This window comes from Crinia signifera, chromosome 6 (genome assembly GCF_055691185.1).
Source record: "Crinia signifera chromosome 6, ASM5569118v1, whole genome shotgun sequence".
Taxonomy (NCBI): Eukaryota; Metazoa; Chordata; class Amphibia; order Anura; family Myobatrachidae; genus Crinia; species Crinia signifera.
The window spans coordinates 262346517-262365145 of NC_139222.1; positions in this window are offsets into that span (position 1 = coordinate 262346517).

An 18629-nucleotide genomic window follows, 5' to 3' on the forward strand; every position below is an offset into this window, starting at 1 on the left:
ATTCTGGACTTCATGGGTTTAATTAAACCCCTTCTATAGTTAAAAAAGGTGTAGGCATTGGTGGCAGGGTTATAATTGTGTATAAATACACATATACGGCAACCGGAAGCGGCGGGTGACCCACATTTGAAACGCATGCGTCACTTCTGCCGCTTCTCTTATGCCTCTGATAGCGAGTGGGCTCCGGCGTTTTAGACGGAACGTCACTTCCGCCACTGGATGACGGCGCGCTCTATGCGTCTAGCGTCACTACCGCCGGCTGGCTGTGCATACGCTCATGTGTCCGGGCGGTGACCCGCACATGAAGCGCATATCTCACTTTCCGCCTGACGGGAATATAGCTTAGATTGCGGAAGTGAATATTCATATGGAATTAAAGTGCCAGTGCTATATTTTATAAAAATAAAGTGCCAGTGCCTGTTTCAAACTGCTGTCCAGAGATTCCCGATGTGATTATAATGGGAATAGCTAAAACCAAAGTGTAGAAAATTGATAAAAATAAAGCCATGTTAAAAATACCATTACTATTACAAAAACGAATATCTCTAAAAATACATAAAAATACCAATACAAAAAATATATATGAACAAAAAACCAAGATTGACAATCCATCAGGGGCAAATCGTGCAAAAAGTGCTTATACAATAAAAAAGTACCAATAAAAACATAATAAACACGTGATTTATAAGAACCACTTTAATTCAAAATCAGAATTAAGGCCATGAGGTAAAAGGGTATTTAAATCATAAATCCACCTCATTTCCTTTTGTGCTAATTGGATATCTCTATTGTTATGTCTCCAATTTTCCTTTATTAGTTCTAGACCCCAAAAACCCACAATCCCATTAGGAGAACTATTATGGTGGGTTTTGAAGTGCATGGAAAAAGGGTGGTCCATATGTGCCTTTTTGATGTTCGGACCAACGTGTTTTTAATGCCCTCGTAGTTTTACCTATAAACACTTTATTGCATGCGCACATGATGGCATATATTGCATATTTAGAGTTGCAAGTTAAAAATTGTTTGATCCTTAAATTATGATTGTTTAAAATAAGATTGGTGGTTTTCTTATCAGTTGTTTTGCACGACTTGCACATGGGGCAGTCCCCACACCTATGAAAGCCCTGGCTTCTAATCTGGCCACCTATGGCTTTACTGGTGAATGAACTGGACACTACCTTATCCTTCACTGTAGGGGCCCTCCGGTAAATGAACCGGGGTCTGTTTGGTAAGATGTTTATGAGGACAGGGTCTTTCAAAAGGAGGTTCCAATTCTTATGAAAGATCTTTTCTACATACTTATGATGACTCGAGTACTGCAGAATGATGGGTACATTCAAATCTGAACCTTCTTGTGCTGTTACTTCTTTTGAGGTCAACAAGTCTTCTCTCTGGAGTTTTGACACATCATCTAGAGCACTGTCTAGTAATTGGTTTTTATAACCTTTTTGTAAAAATGTATGTTTCATGACCTTGGTACTATCTTCAAATGATTCTTGTTTCGAGCAATTTCTTTTTAAGCATATAAATTGGCTTTTGGGTACGTTCGTAAGCCATCGCTTTAAATGGTTGCTCTTTGGATCAATAAAAGTATTAGAATCAGAAGGTTTAATAAAAACAGTGGTCTCCAATGTGTTATTCTCCACATAAATTTTCAAGTCTAAGAAGTTAACGGTAACCTTGCTAATATTAAAAGTTAAATGAATGTTAAGAGAATTGGAATTTAAAAAAATACAAAAATCGTTTAAAATGGATTCCTCACCATTCCAAATAAAAAGTACATCATCGATGTTCCGCCACCAACGGACCAGGTTCGCCTCCCAATCATGGCCGCTCCATACCATCTTATCCTCCCAGCGTGCCATGAATGTGTTGGCATAACTGGGGGCGAACCTGGTCCCCATAGCGGTACCAACCTCTTGGTTGTAAAAGGAGCCATCAAAATTAAAATAGTTGTTACATAGGATAAAATTGATGCCCTCTAAAATGAATGTCTGGAGGTTGGTGTCCATATCTGTCGTTATTAATGTCTCTTTAATGGCTTCAATACCATGCTTGTGATCGATGATCGTGTACAGAGACGTGACGTCAGCTGTCACAAGAAAATAACTTTCTTCCCATTGTACCTCTTTGATTTTGTTTAGTATGTCTTTCGTGTCTTTCAAATACGACTTATTATTTACCACAAAGGGCTGTAAATGGTGATCGATAAAAAACGACAAATTGGACGTTATGGAATTGGTCCCTGCAATGATGGGGCGACCTGGGGGCTCTGTGAGGCTTTTGTGAACTTTCGGTAACAAGTAGATTACCGGTATGGAATAATCCTCTTTTATTAGAAAGTCAGCTACCTCTTTAGACAGGGTTCCTATTTCATTATACGTGGAAATGAGGGTTTTTAGGTTTTTTAGTACCTTCTGGGAAGGATCAGACCTCAGTTTCTTGTAGGTTTTTCCATCCCTTAGTTGTCTAAATACCTCCTCCATATATTTGGCCCTGTCTAAGATCATCACCACCCCCCCCACCTTTATCGGCGGGTTTAATAATGATCTCGGTGTTGTCTTCGAGATCTTTTAAAGCATTACGTTCTTTAAGGGATAAATTATGTTTGTGGGCTGGGAGATTGTCTTTAAGGGAACGAATCTCATCATTCACGATTTTTTGGAAGGTGTTGATAAAACAGCCTTTAACATGGCTGGGGTTAAAAGTAGATTTCCTTTTAAATGGAGTGGGTGCTTGAGTTTCAGTGTCATCTGTATCTTTTGTAAGAAAGAACTTTTTTAGGGATAGCTTCCTTATAAATTTCTCTACATCAATGTATAAATCGAAAAAGTTTATTTGGTTGCTTGGACAGTACTTCAACCCTTTTTCTAGTATTGACACTTCCTCTAAAGTCAATGTATGGGAGCTTAGATTAAATATCTTAGTGCCACTTTCTCCATCTGTTTGGGGGGGATTATGGGGTATTCTATTTGTTTTAGGTCGGGTAAATTTTCGTTTGCCCCCTCTTTTACTCCTTTTTCTAATTTTGTTTTGGGTTATACATTCCGTCTGGGTATTGGTCCCCTGGATAAAAAACTCTCCCGATAGTTTTTTAGGGGAGTATATCTATTATATGTCCTAGGATAGTCATTGGTTGGCTCAAACCATCTGTCATTATAAGTAGTATGTGATCTGGGATTCTCATTCCTTTTCGGAAATACTGGTTGATTTAACCTATTTTCCCAATCTGAGGTAGGTTTATTATATGCCCTCCTTTTTGGTTGGTAGGGAGTATTATACCCTGATCTAGATGGAATCTGTCTCCAGTTTTCTGAGTTGTCCCTTCTTTGACCACCTTGTGATTGCATCGAATTCGTATTTCTAATATTGCTATTTGCATTACCATAGTTATTTTTAACTGCTTCAGAATACAATCTGGTGTTTTTCTTTTTCTTTTTGGTCTTATTGTTTGTGTTTTTGAACCTGTTTCTATTGAGGGGCGTGTTTTGCTGTGGAATTACCGGAGGTATGACCAACGACTCTGGACCGAGTCTCTCCGTCATATTACTCTCCTGTTCTTCCAAGGCAATCCTATGGTCCCTCTGAAATTTCCTCTGTTTACGTAGAGAAATCTCTGCCTCACTCTTTTTTATTTTGTTCCTTATATTGTCCTCTAAGTCTTAATACTCTTTCTGAGTTTGAAATGGAGTTAATAGGGGTTCAAGTTTTTTGATATCTTCTTCAAGCTTATCTTTTTCCCTTTTTCTCTCCAAGACAATAAGCTAAATTAAGGAGAGTGAACATGTTGTTAAGGTATGTTCCCGCCTTTTTTTACAAATGTCGGACATATTATTAAGTGAAGCATTTTTTATAATTTTTAATCCTTTAATCCTTTAATCCTAATTTCGCAGATAAATATTTCTCGAGAGACACTACTTCCCACCAGATTTGGTTCTCTTTTAGGAGAAGTTTTTCTAGTTTGGACATAATGTTCTCGAGAGTATCATCAATTATTTCAATAGGTTCTTTGTTATCAAGTGAAAAAACATTATTCAACAAATTCTGTCGATTAAGTCGATGAGCAAACATGGCTGCTGCCTAGGACTGTTCCTGTCCTGTCAGAGCACAGATTCCTCCCTCTGAGGCTAAAGCTGGGTACACATATGTACAATTTCATTTTTCTTGCGACCGTTCGATCGACCGAATACACGTTCGGCCGTCCGAAACATACGACCGATCTGCGTGTACACATATGTACAATTTTACTTGCGACGTCCGATGTACACCCGTCCAAACAATCGCAAGAAAAAGATTGTACCACCGTACACACACACACTCTCCCGTTCTGGCTATTCGCACGATAAAAATGTACACAACATTATCATAATGGGCTGGATTAAAAGAGCATACCAAAACGAGGCGTGATCACGGAACAAAGAATCGTTCGTGTAGTACAGTGAATAGAGCCGTGACTATTCAGATCCATTGCTAGCTGTACCGGATATACGTACGTACGTTCGTCTATCGGTGCATTTGGGCCTTTTTAATTATGAGCTTGAGGAGAAGGAAGGCTCGTGCGTGCATTTTGGCTGCTATGGCCATTAGATTGCAGGCTATTAAAAAAAGAAAAAGGACCAAGAATCGGAGCTGCTGGACCAGAGACTGGCTTCTGAGGAGAGACACCTTCTCCCACATGCCATTGCTACAGGAGATACGGGAGAACAATCCTGATGATTTCAGGAATTATCTCCGTATGGATGACGCTACCTTCATGGAGCTGCTGACACTGGTTACCCCTTTAATAGAGAGAGAGGACACCTATTTCAGGAGGCCTATTTCTGCAGAGCAGAGACTGGTGGCAACGCTGCGTTACCTGGCAACAGGCAGGACCCTTGCCGACCTGAGATTCACCACCGCAATATCATCTCAAGCGCTGGGGTTGATAATACCAGACACCTGTGATGCCATCGTCCAAGTTCTACAGGACAAATACATGAAGGTAAATATGGAAATTACATACATGTCCCCCATATGTATAGCTGTGCACGTACCTGTACCCTATATGTATATCTTTACAATGCCTGTTAATTTAATCTTTTACACCAGTGGGTGGGGGGTCATTTTGATAAGGCGGGTAATAGCTTTGAGGCTGCAATGGGGGAGGGCTGATGGGTCTAAAATCAACCCAACAGATTATTAATACGCATATACTTTTATATTGCAGTTTCCATCGACCAAGGAGGAGTGGCAAAATATTGCACGTGATTTCCGTGATCTTTGGAATTTCCCTAATTGTGGTGGAGCTATCAATGGCAAACACGTCAGAATCATGCCCCCTGCAAAGAGTGGCTCTTTTTATTATAACTATAAGGGGTTCTTCAGCATTAATCTAATGGCCATCGCTAATGCTCGATACGAGTTTGTATTTGTGGACATTGGGAACAATGGTAGAGTTTCAGATGGAGGAGCCCTGGAGAATACATTTTTCTATGACAAACTGAAAAAAAATGAACTGAATCTGCCAGAGCGGACTGAAAATGAGCACGGTTTGAACTTTGTTTTTGTGGCGGATGAGGCCTTTGCATTGCACCCTAATGTCCTTAAACCCTACCCACAAAGGGCACTGAACAGGGAACGACGCATTTTTAACTATCGCCTGTCACGTGCCAGGCGAGTGGTTGAAAATGCGTTTGGGATTCTGAGTAATAAATTCAGAATTTTTCACAGTGCCATCAATCTGCGCCTAGATAAGATTGACAAAGTGGTGCTGGCCTGTTGTGTGCTGCACAACTACATGCGCAGAAAAGCGGTGCACACACAACAACCGGGGGCTACAGTGGACGACAGCCAAGTTGTTGACGAGCCTATTGGTCTGACAGCTTTGGCAAATAATTTAAACACCAGAAATGCATCAACGCAAGCAAAGTTGTCAAGAGACGAGTACTTGAATTATTTAAATGGTGTTGGGGCTGTGGAGTGGCAGAATGACATGATTGCTTAAAAATGTACGTTTTTGTCATTGTAAATATATTGTTTTTTGGTGTGTACTAATCAATATTTTGTCAATAAAATTTGTATACTCACAGTTCCGCACCAGTTGTCCTCTGCGTCTTCTTTCAGCAAGGAGGGGGAGGTGGAGACCGAATCACGGCAAGTGAGTGGTAGTACTCAGGTGCCAGGCATTCCTGGAGGGCACAATGCCACGACACCTGGAGTGCAGACTGTACCCAGTACTGGTGTTTATGTACTAGCAAGTAGTTGCTCCACCACACCTATTTCTATGCCAATTCCTCCTGGTACTTTTGTACAGTCTCCAGGAGCAATACATGAAGGTAAATATTGAAACAACATGCATGTACCCCATATGTATATCTGTGCCCTATAGTCACCCTGCATGGTAAATGATATTTTCACACGGACACCAACTAGATTAGAGAATTTTTAATTTTTATATAAATTATTAACTTATAAACTTATAACAAATATAACATAAATAACAATGAAATAAATAATAAAGAAATACTTAAACATAAAAATATTTAAACTATATTATTAAAACAATAATGCAATTAAATCAACTATATAAAATATTTACATCTGGTGGTAAACTTGTCCCACCCCATAATCCCCTGTATCCATCGGTGGTTGGGAGGGAGATGGACTTTCCACTAAACTCTGGAAGGGGCCACCAGGTGGACCTGGTGGGAGTGTATTAGCCAACGTTGCCGGTTGGTGCTGCCTTTGCCCAGTTGGTGGCTGGAAATGATGGTACTGCGGATATTGCACCGGGTGAAATACCGCTTGTTGGGGTATAGGGGCAGGGCTGATGGGTTGAAATTCAACCCTAGGCAGAGGGGTCTCATCGGTGAGCCGTGTGTGCCGGGACAGAGTCCCCACACGGGCCCGGTACAGCGTTTCATAAAATATACGCTCTACCTCCACCCTTGCAGCCGGGTCTAACTTTCTTAAATTGTCAGTCAATACACTCCCCACCCGGTCCGCATCATCCTCCTCCATGGTCATCAATCTGTTGGCAGACTCCAGGATCTTGGTGGTTGCCACGTCCGCAGCATCTGGAGTCTGCCTCGGCCTTTTGCGCCCTCTTCTTGATGTTGCTTCTGCTGGAGGTTGAGCGCTTGTTTGAGGTTCAGCGCTGGTCGTGGCGGTTGGTGTGGGGGTGGAGCAGAGGGCCGGTGAAGGCAGCTGTGATGCCACCTCCAGCGATGCCGAAGATTCCTCCTCGGCAAATAGCGATGGCTGTAACAAAACAAGATGATGTATCACTATCGATTTTTAAGACTTCCATATATTTTTATATCTACGCAGAAGAACTCAGCCCACACACCACCATGTTGCTGCCATGGATGAAAGTGAGCTAGTTGAAGAGGCGTTATGACTGGCATCTCTGGAAACTAATTATTTAGATACCAAGCAGTGTAGATGGTGAGTGTATACTGCAAATCATCTTTATGGGATAGTGACGTATCATTTGTGGAAAGGTAAACATTTCTTTATCTGTACTTATTATAGATATCATCGAGATTTCAGATGTCAGTGCAGAGGGGGAGAAGAACACACCATCACCTGACACGTCCAGCGACGAAAGCACAATGCAAGAAAACATGACACAAGTCCATAAATGTCTACAAGAACTAAGCGGAAAAGTCCATACCGTAGCCCAAAAAATTACAAAAATCCAAAAAGGCGTACCAGTAGTACACTCTTTATATGAAAAAATTTATAACGGTTTGCATTATAAAGTCAAAAAATAGTTTGTGTACTTTATTTTACTTTTTTTCTCCTTCTTGTTTATTTGGAGGCCAGCAGCATGCACCCTAAAATGGTGCATGTCATGGCAAGCAGTCCCACGGCAGCAATGCATCACATGTGAGCAGGCCGGGATGTTCCCATGTGATGCGTTGCTGCCGTGGGACCGCTTTCCACTACATACACCACCATGTTCAAATGTGTTTTTATGTTTTTTGGGTGGGTGGGCGTTCCTGCTACACCTTCACACGTGGCACTTATGTCATGGCAAGCAGTCTCACGGCAGCAATGCATCACATGTGAGCAGGCCGGGATGTTCCCATGTGATGCGTTGCTGCCGTGGGACCGCTTTCCACTACATACACCACCATCTTCAAATGTGTTTTTATGTTTTTTGGGTGGGTGGGCGTTCCTGCTACACCTTCACGCAAGCACCTGTATGTGATACTCTGTTCAGGTCCGACCACCCAAATAAACAAAGTGTTCACAGTATTTTTTGTCAGTATTTCTTAATAAATGTTAAGTGTTTATGCAGAACAATGAACATCACATATCTATCTATCTATCTATCTATTTATCTATCTTCTATAACTATATCTGTCAGGAATGCACACACGATTATTTATTTCAAAAGGAATGCACACACAACGAATATTCTTTAACAGCATGGCGCGGAAAGTACGGGGGAGAAGACTTCCTGTTTACATGCTGCGCTGATGGAGGGATGACGCAGCTAGTCAACACCCACATGGGCGTGCTGCTTTTGGGAGGAATGATCGCAGGAACGGGCTGCATATCGATCGAACGTGCGTACACATGTCACTTATCTTTCGATATGGAGCCGTCCTGTCGGAAGAATATTAAGCAGCAAAGAACCTGCGACCGACCGACCGTGGACGGCCAAGAGCATTTTTGGCCGTTTATCGATCGCAACGAAGGGATCGGGACAGCGTACACATATATACAATCGAACGGCCGTTCGTCCGCAGATCGGAAGAACGGCCCGACGATTGTACATATGTGTACCCAGCTTAACACCTGATCTACAGCAAATCTGTTCTGCAGGGCTACCTTTCGTACCTGGGCTACTTCCTTATTCAAGTCTCGCATGGCGTGACTTGTCTCACCATCTTATCCATGTATTGTGTGTATTCTTATCTTTCTGATAGTATGCCTACTCCTACTTGTAGGAAAAGAGCGTAAAATAACTATTCCCGTCTATTTTTGTATACTACACCTCAGACTACTCTGTAAAACACTCGTCTCTCATCGATGTTTCGTTGGATCCCGTGAAGATCCTGAGTAATTCTCACCATGGTGGCTATTTTTGCTAAAACGCAATTACATATTCCTCCTATTGCCAACCAGGAATATGCATTGTTACCACAGAACCAGTAAAAGCCTCTAGGGAGGGCCATTCCTCCAGTTCTTATGTTCATGAGTAGTGTGGATAGGAATGAATGTGTATTCTTACCTTCCTCACTATATGGGTTGCGACCATTTTCCATTATTCTTGACATTGAACCATTTACATTTCCATAGCGATCTTGGAAGGAAAACAACATACCCTGTTTCCCGTTTAGGATCAGAAGCCCTTGTGGGCAATCAGTATTACCCATTTGTTGTCTATAAGATGTTTGGACGGCTTTTCCCTTTTTATCATAACTAACTTCTTCAAGTGCGGTGTCATTGTGCACTACGCATATGGTTGGTGTACCTACTCGGGCCACTATTGATAATGGGGGTGAGTTGAGTGCTCCATCTTTGCTAATCTTGTCATACTTCCTAGCTAGATAGGTTTGGAGGAACTGGGAACAGAATATCTATCTCATCACCTCTTCCCAGGTTACTGGTATGGCCACTAAAGGTATTCCTGATTCTGCTGTCATAGGCAAATGTGTGCTCACCCAACAATCAGTTTTGTTATTAACTCTAGAAACCGCCTTATGTATAGTCAAAATCGCATTTCTCTCCTTAATTTCTTTTCCATAGTCCATAATTTGTGTCTCTAATATGACTGGAGCAATCAGCATCCACAGCATCCAAATCTTCATTTCTTCAGGGGTAGAGGAGAGTTTTACTCCTTTCCGTCTTAGGTGGCAACACACCGGAGGCTTTATTATGTCCTACCTTGTGGTCAGTCCTGTAAGCAAAACAGGTGAGGTGGTCAGCAGGATGTCCTTTGGTTGATCTTTGTGTGGGTCCGAGCGAACAATTTTGCAATGGGAAGCGTGTATCCAGGTGGGCTTTTCTCCGACTTTTACTGCTGTAGGAGTCGTCAGCAACACCTGGCAAGGTCCTTCCCACCGATCTGACAAGGAGCTGGAATGCAAAAAGTTTTTAATCATCACAAAGTCACCAGGCTCTAAATCATGGCATGTCTCAGGGTTACTGGGTTGCTGGGAAACAACAGCATTGTTTATCTGCTTGATCTGCTTACTCGTGTTGATTAAGTACTTGACAGTCACATCATGAGCTGTGGAAAGGTTGGGGGCAGGGGTTATCATTAGATGTGGCAGTTTTCCAAACAGGATTTCATAGGGGGAGAGGTGTAAAGGTCCAGTTGGGGTAGTGCGGATTGAATGCAAAACAAGTGGCAGGGCCTCAGGCCATGCAAGTCCAGTCTGTTTAATACATTTTTGTAATTTGTTTTTTATAGTCTGATTAACTCTTTCAATAAGGCCACTAGATTCGGGATGATTTGGCACATCAAGGTTTTGTTTAATGCCAATCATTTCACACATTTCTTGGAATACCCTTCCAGTGAAGTGAGTACCTTGGTCAGAGGAGATTACCTGGGGAAGCCCATACCTACATACTAACTCCTGAACTACCTTAGTTATTCTAGTAGTTGCCGTGGCAACAGGCCATGCCTCTACCCATCCACTAAAATAGCATACACGTCAGAACGTATTGCAGTTGTCTTACCTTAGGGAGCTGAATGTAATCAATTTGTACCACCTGAAATGGTCCCTCTGTGGCAGGAAGGTGTGGTTGAATCGTGGGCACTGCTCTTCCTGGATTGTTTTGGAGACAGCTTTGACATAATTTGGAAGCCAATGTGGAGAATCCAGGGGCATACCAGTAGGTTCTGACCAGATTGGTCATGGCAGTTTTAGATGCATGAGTCAGACCATGAGTGACCTGGGCTAATGCAGGTAAAAGTAATTTGGGTGCTATTGGCTTGCCTTCTTTATTGCACCACAAACCATCAACATCTGGCTGACAGCCTTCCCGCTCCCAGGTGGAGATTTCCTGTGGACAAGAAGCTAATTGCATAGAGACTAGTGCTGGTGCATCAGGTATACATGTTACAGACATCAAATGCATTTCTTTATTTGACATTGCAGCCTGTTTAGCCATTTTGTCTGCTCTGGAATTGCCTCTGGAAACCTCATTTTCCAGTAGTATGTGCTTTGCAGTTTATTACAGCAATTTGTTTAGGTTTCATTATTGCCTCTAACAATTATTGTACAAGTTTGGCATGTGCAATAGGTGTACCATTGGATGTTAGGAAATGTCTCATTTTCCACAGTGTGCCAAAGTCTTGCGCCACTCCGTACGCGTAGCGCGAGTCAGTGTAGATGTTTACAGTTTTGTCTTGTGCTAGTACACAGGCTCTTATCAGAGCGATAAGTTCAGCAGCTTGGGCTGAGTGTGGAGATGGCAGAGCTTTGGCTTCTAAAGTGTCAGTCAGTGTGCAAACAGCATAAGCAGACCCAAGGCTGCTGTCTTCTCGTCTGAACTAACTTCCATCTACATTACAGAGTCAAGTCAGGGTTTATTATTGGCTCATCAGTGAGGTCAGGGCGGGGGGAGAAGTTTTGTGCTACTATTGTAAGACAGTCATGTGTGTCGTCCTCCATCCCCTGAGTCTATAAAAACTCATCCCCTAATGGCAAAAGGGTTGCTGGGTTCAGGATATTGCAGCGCTGGATGATGAGATTGCTGGGTGCAAACAAAGCCAATTCCCACTTGGTGAGCCTTGAGGTAGTTAGTTGTTGAGTCTGTTTGCATGTGAGTAAGGTTGCTAAGGCATGTGGTACATACAAATACAATGGTTGACTAAGGACAATGTCTGCAGATTTGTCAACCAGGATATCAGCTGCTGCATATGGAATAAGGGTGGAGCCACCTGGTGGTGTGAAATGGCTCAAATCCTCATTCAATGCTTGTCCAAACAGTACAGGTGCATCCGTGAAGCCCTTTGGCAGACGGGTCCATGTGTACTGTTCACCCTCATACTGTATCTGATGTCCTAGGTTACTATATACATCCACTGCCCAAACTCACACTTCTATATATTTATTTAGGGTCTCTCCCCCGTCTGATAGGTACTGTATGTGATGGGTCATACAGTATATTAGTAGCTACCAGGTTACTGATTGCACAATATTGGCGCACCCCCCCCCCCCAAGTCCCCAAATGGTGACGGAAAACAGCAGATGCACCGTGCCACAATGGACTTAGCTGCAACTGGAAATAAACACTTTTATTACCAGCGGATGGATGATAAAGGATTACAATACAATCAGTGGGGAAAAAGTACGGTACAGAACAACAATAAAAGCATGGTAACATCACACAACTTTTTATGAATTTACTGTATTATTTTTGTCTATTTGTTTGGTAAGGGGATCTAGGAACAGCACACACATACAGTAAAACGGATCAGTGAAGGGAAATACTGTATGTCAGGTTGGGGTGGACAATGAAGGCAAGTTTACACATCCCACAACCACAGAATAAACATTTTTCACTTGAAATAAACACTTTTATTGACAGCACATGATATGACATACTGTAGTAATTTTTAGAAATGCATGCAGTACTTTCCAATTTACTGTACTGTATTAATAACACCCTGAGTACAGTACTAAATTCCAGTGGATTGGCCATTTCTTTCAACTATAACAGGCAATACTATATACAGATGATTTATGTAATTATTACAGTTGTCCGGTGTCACCACTTCTGTCCAAAAGTTACAGATCCCATCCAACAGCTGCTGTTTTGTTGTTGGCTTTGCAATATTCCTGATGTATCGCTTCAGTTGAGCCCATACCAATTCAATTGGATTCATGTCCGGGGATCTAAAGTAAACAGTATGGTAAAGTATGTTAATGTTTTTTATAAAGAAGAAAAACCTTTTAAAACACAAAACACTTTAGAAACCCATTAAAGTACAATATTAAAGCAATACTCATTCCCAATTGATGCCTTTCTCTTCAATGAATTTCATGGAGGCAGAGTGTTTGGGATCGTTATCCTGGAATAGTCTGATGCGATGGGGAATGTTTTCGCAGGAATGGCACCATACATACCTCTACTCCTTTTTTTTTTTCTTGAAATTGTTTATCCATGGTCCCTAGAGACATAACATACAGTATTGTTTATTAATAATCACCTCATTCTATTTGTTATTGTAGTGTACAGTATTTATTTCAGGCACAGCATCAAATAGACAGTAGTACTGTACCTTCGAACATTAACAAGGGGCCAGTTCCTAATCGTGATATGGCTCCCCATACGTGGATCTTCAATGGTTGCTTTGGACGTGGCTTTAATGAGATGGTTCCGCTTATGGAATGACATTTGTGAGAACCTCTTGAGTGCTACTGAGGATTCATCTGTGAAAATGACATCTGGAAATGTTTCACCGCTTTCAATCCAACAACATATCTGTTCCACTCTCTTCTCTTTGTTAACATCTCTAATCGTAGGAAATATCCTGTCAACAGCACAGAAATATAATTAAATACTGTATACAGTAGTACTGTACTTTGTAAAGTACAGGTATTAAATGTGAAAAGGTGCGCATTACTGCTTTATACTGTATACCGTATTCTTACCTTGTAGCTCCATAGGTCCATCCCATTTTCCGAATGCTGGTGAAAGAATGTCAGTCATACTCTGTTTTGAAGATGTTTTTGATTTGTTGAGCAGTCAATTCATCATTCTCACGAGTTAATTGCTCCACAAGTTTTTCCACACTCCTAGAGTGCAGTTTGATAAATAAGAATTAATGAACAAGGCAATGACTGAAAAGTAATGTTTTATGGTTTTCGCTATTCAGTATTACGGCAAAGTAAATTTGTTAATAATAACAGGCATGTTGTCCAACTGTACTGTACACGTTCCTGTGTGAAGAAAATACATTTGTAAATACTGCTTGAGAAGACATGGACTTATTCTCAATAATTACAATTTCAAACTTAAAAATGTAATCTTTACCCCCCCCCCCAAAAATTTTTTTACAATGATGTACAGCACTCAGTCGCTAATGCGTCTACTGTATAAAAAGATACTGTACAGAACTCAGTCGCTTGCATACCTCCCAACATGACCCTCTCCAGGAGGGACACAATGCTCTGCTCCTGGACTTCCCTCTTAGCCTAGGATGCTTTCATCCATACATTAAGGGGAGGAGGGGGACGTGCTTTACGGATAAGCATCACTCGATACTGCTCAATCACTTCCGTCTTTTGCGCGTCAGATGTCAGAAGACTACTTCCGCATTTGCATTCCATGGCCGTAGATACACGCACGCTGCTACCTTTGCAAGCCATTTGATGTGAGTACTTTTCACTTATGGCATTGCAACTTATAGCATTATTTCATGCATTCCACAAACATTAGTTTAGTGGTAGCATTAAACCATAACTTGATGGATATCTAATGTAATCTATGTGGCCTGGAAGTAACTCCATTTTTGTATATATATACCACCCTGGATTCAGTCACTCCACAGCCTTGAGAGATGACAGTAGCCGTTAAAACATGTTGGCCAGGAGTGACAGATTACATTAGTGTAAGCGGTCATTGGCCAATGTGACCGCTCCCTACGTGATTGTTTTTATCCTTTGTTTTTTGCTTGTTTTAATAATCCCCTTTTTTGGACCATTGAGACCATTTTTCCCTTCCTCCCTCACTGCCTATGCTTGTGGGATATGAGATGAGGACTGAAAAGGATTAAAGTCTCCAAAAAAAGATAGCTTTTGTATGCTTCAAACAACCTATACATCTAGGGACATAACACATCTGAGGAAGCGAGATTCTTTTCTAGTACAGAGTGAATTTGATTATACTTCATGTGGTGAACCTTTAGACGACTTTACCTCACAACCTGTTTCCATTTAAAGAAACCATTATATGCTTCACTAAACCTCTTGAATGAGTGAGTATGATACGCATCCCTTAATGAAGATTTATCTGTCCTGATAACTTGGGATCTATACATCATGCGGTGATTTTGGAGGATTCATTACAAGATACCTTTTTTATATGTGTATCTCCTCCCACTTATTTGTGAGTTGGGTACGGATTCTCTCTAAAAATCACGTGGACCTATTGTAACGCTTATATTATAATTCCATTTTGATACATTGCATTTACATTCTTTTGCATGTACATCAAATATCGACTGAGGAACCTTTGTCTATGTGACAACAAATCCAGCGCAGACAAGTTTGTTTTCTTCTGTAAATATACAGTATGTGGGTCCAGTTGTGCGGAAGGTTCTTAGTGCATTAGCGAAAAACAATGCCTCATTACAATGTGTGGTTCAGATGCTGAGCTTGGCACTCCTGTCATTTCCTCAGTTGCTTATTTCTCTGCCGGGTGACTTCCTGGAAACCCTCGTAACTGGAGGTAGTATGCTCCATCAAAAAGAAAAATATTTAGTTTGAGGGTAAAAGACAAGTCTTTATTATGTCTCACAGGTAATCCCAGCATAATACAGACTCTTCCAAAATGCTCCAGTTGTCTCAGCGTTATTCTATACCCCAGCCCATCACTTGGGCAGTTTATAGACAATCAAGAGCAAATACCCTCTACCCTGGAAACGGTTATCAGGAGAACACAGGTGCTGATTACATACATAGCTCCTGCTCCAAAACCTGGTCTGGATCCTCCACATTACTTATGTGGAGAGATGCTGTCTCTGCCACACTCCTCCCCCATAGCTTCAACTATTCTGGTGAAACTACAACATTTTCAGACAAGCTCTATGCCTTGTCCACCTCTACTTGTGTCATCCACCTGGATACACAGCTCCACCACTTTCCAGAATTCCATCTTCTCACCTTCTTCCTCCTCCCCTGGCTTCACCAGGCTTGGTGGCTTGGAAAAAATGGTGGCTTCTTGGTATAGCAATGTCTAATATGTACTTGGTCGGGTTTAATGCTCTTGCTCTGAGTTGATTTTTTGGACTGTATTAAAGAGTCTCTCTGGATTTTTATGAATTTCTTTTTTCTATTGGAGTAATGCTTTTTTTATTATACCCTCTTTGGTCAAATTTCTGTATCATGTCATCAAGTACCGCTTGTACCGCTGTGTTGGAGCATCGCATACTATCCTGACAGCTTGGATCATCTGAGATTTCAGTAGCGCCCTCTTGAGTGTGATCGCAATAAACAAGAGGATAGACCAGGATCAGTTGAAACAGCATATCAGATCTTTATTGTCATGCGCACATGGGTGACAGTCACAAAGACCTAGTGACAAATTCAGTTAGGCCGGACACTGTTTAAATAGTATTGGTACAACCTACAAATGGCACAGCTGCAACCTGAACAAATTACATGTGACACCTTATAAAGACTTATAGCTAAACACTAGACACAGCAGTATATAGAATTATAACCGTGACAATCTTACTGGTGGTCATGTAAGGGCCACATGTCATAGAGAATCCTCCATCCATCATTCTACATGTTCCTGACCTTTACATGACATCACAAAGATACATTTGTTCAAACACATGCAGGACTAAGAAAGATTATACTTTTAACCTAAGAAAGAGCATATACTCTGAGATATATATATAATTCTAGATAACAGTGTTAACCCTTAATACATTCAGCTCCATGTGAGGGATCCATATCTCTGACATTCCTCCCTCTGACAATTCCATTGTCACAACTTACAACCCACTTTCTCATACGTTTCCACTGGGTCGGTATCGGTGATAGGCCTAAAGGTTACCGCAGAGAGGGCAAACATTGTAGGAAGTTCTTGTGGTAGGAAACTTTAATGGGGGCTACTACTCATCAGTACATTGAAACATATTTAGAGGGCGGAAAAGTCAAAGAAGGGAGCTTCTCATTTTTAACCTTCGTCTGACCTATTGTATCAATCACTATTGGTATACATTTCACTACTATATTTACAGTATGAGTAATATCACACCTAAAAACACACAGTACTGTATTATTCCTCCTATCGAGGTGGATACTTGTCTTCCTAGGAATCCAAAGGGATCCCATCCTTCTCCTCCTATCTTTGATATCTCTGTCTGCATCTTTTCTACCTCTTTTTAATGTTTCCCTCTATCATATCCTCATTATCTGAGATAATTGTGCAACATTCCTGTCCTATCAGAGCACAGATTCCTCCCTCTGAGGCTAACACCTGATCTACAGCAAATCTGTTCTGCAGGGCTACCTTTCGTACCTGGGCTAATTCCTTAGTCAAGTCTCGCATGGCGTGGCTTGTCTCACTATCTTGTCCATGTATTGTGTGTATTCTTATCTTTCTGATAGTATGCCTACTCCTACTTGTGGGAAAAGAGAGTAAAAGAACTATTACCATCTATTTTTGTATACTACACCTCAGACTACTCTGTAAAACACTTGTCTCTCATCGATGTTTCATGGGATCCCGTGGAGATCCTGAATAATTCTCACCATGGGGGCTATTTTTGCTCAAACGCAATTACATATTCCTCCTATTGCCAACCAGGAATATGCATTGTTACCACAGAACCAGTAGAAGCCTCTAGGGAGGGCCATTCCTCCAGTTCTTATGTTCATGAGTAGTGTGGATAGGAATGAATGTGTATTCTTACCTTCCTCACTATATGGGTTGCGACCATTTTCCATAATTCTTAACATTGAACCATTTACATTTCCATAGCGATCTTGGAAGGAAAACAACATACCCTGTTTCCCGTTTAGGATCAGAAGCCCTTGTGGGCAATCAGTATTACCCATCTGTTGTATAAGATGTTTGGACAGCTTTTCCCTTTTTATCATAACTAACTTCTTCAAGTGGGGTGTCATTGTGCACTACGCATATAATTGGTGTACCTACTCGGGCCACTATTGATAATGGGGGTGAGTTGAGTGCTCCCTCTTTGCTAATCTTGTCATATTTCCTAGCTAGATAGATATTCTGTTCCCAGTTCCTCCAATCCTATCTCATCACCTCTTCCCAGGTTACTGGAATGGCCACTAAAGGTATCCCCTGATAGGCAAATGTGTGCACACCCAACAATCAGTTTTGTTATTAACTCGAGCAACCATCCTTATGTATAGTCAAAATCGTATTTCTCTCCTTAATTTCTTTTCCATAGTCCGTAATTTGTGTCTCCAATATGACTGGAGCAATCGGCATCCACAGCATCCAAATCTTCATTTCTTCAGGGGTTGAGGAGAGTTTTACTCCTTTCCGACTTAAAGTAGGTTGCAACACACCGGAGGCTTTATTATGTCCTACCTGGTGGTCCAAGTCTTGTAAGCAAAACAGGTGAGGTGGTCCGCAGGATATCCTCAGGCTGATCTTTGTGTGGGTCCGAGCAAACCTTTTTACAATGAGAAGCATGTATCCAGGTGGACTTTTCTCCGACTTTTACTGCTGTAGGAGTCATCAGCAACACCTGGCAAGGTCCTTCCCACCGATCTGACAAGGAGCTGGAATGCAAAAAGTTTTTATTAATCACAAAGTCACCAGGCTCTAAATCTTGGCATGTCTCAGGGTGACTGGGCTGCTGGGAAACAACAGCATTGTGTATCTGCTTGATCTGCTTACTCATGTTGATTAAGGTACTTGACAGTCACATCATGAGCTGTGGAAAGGTCGGGGGCAGGGGTCTTCATTAG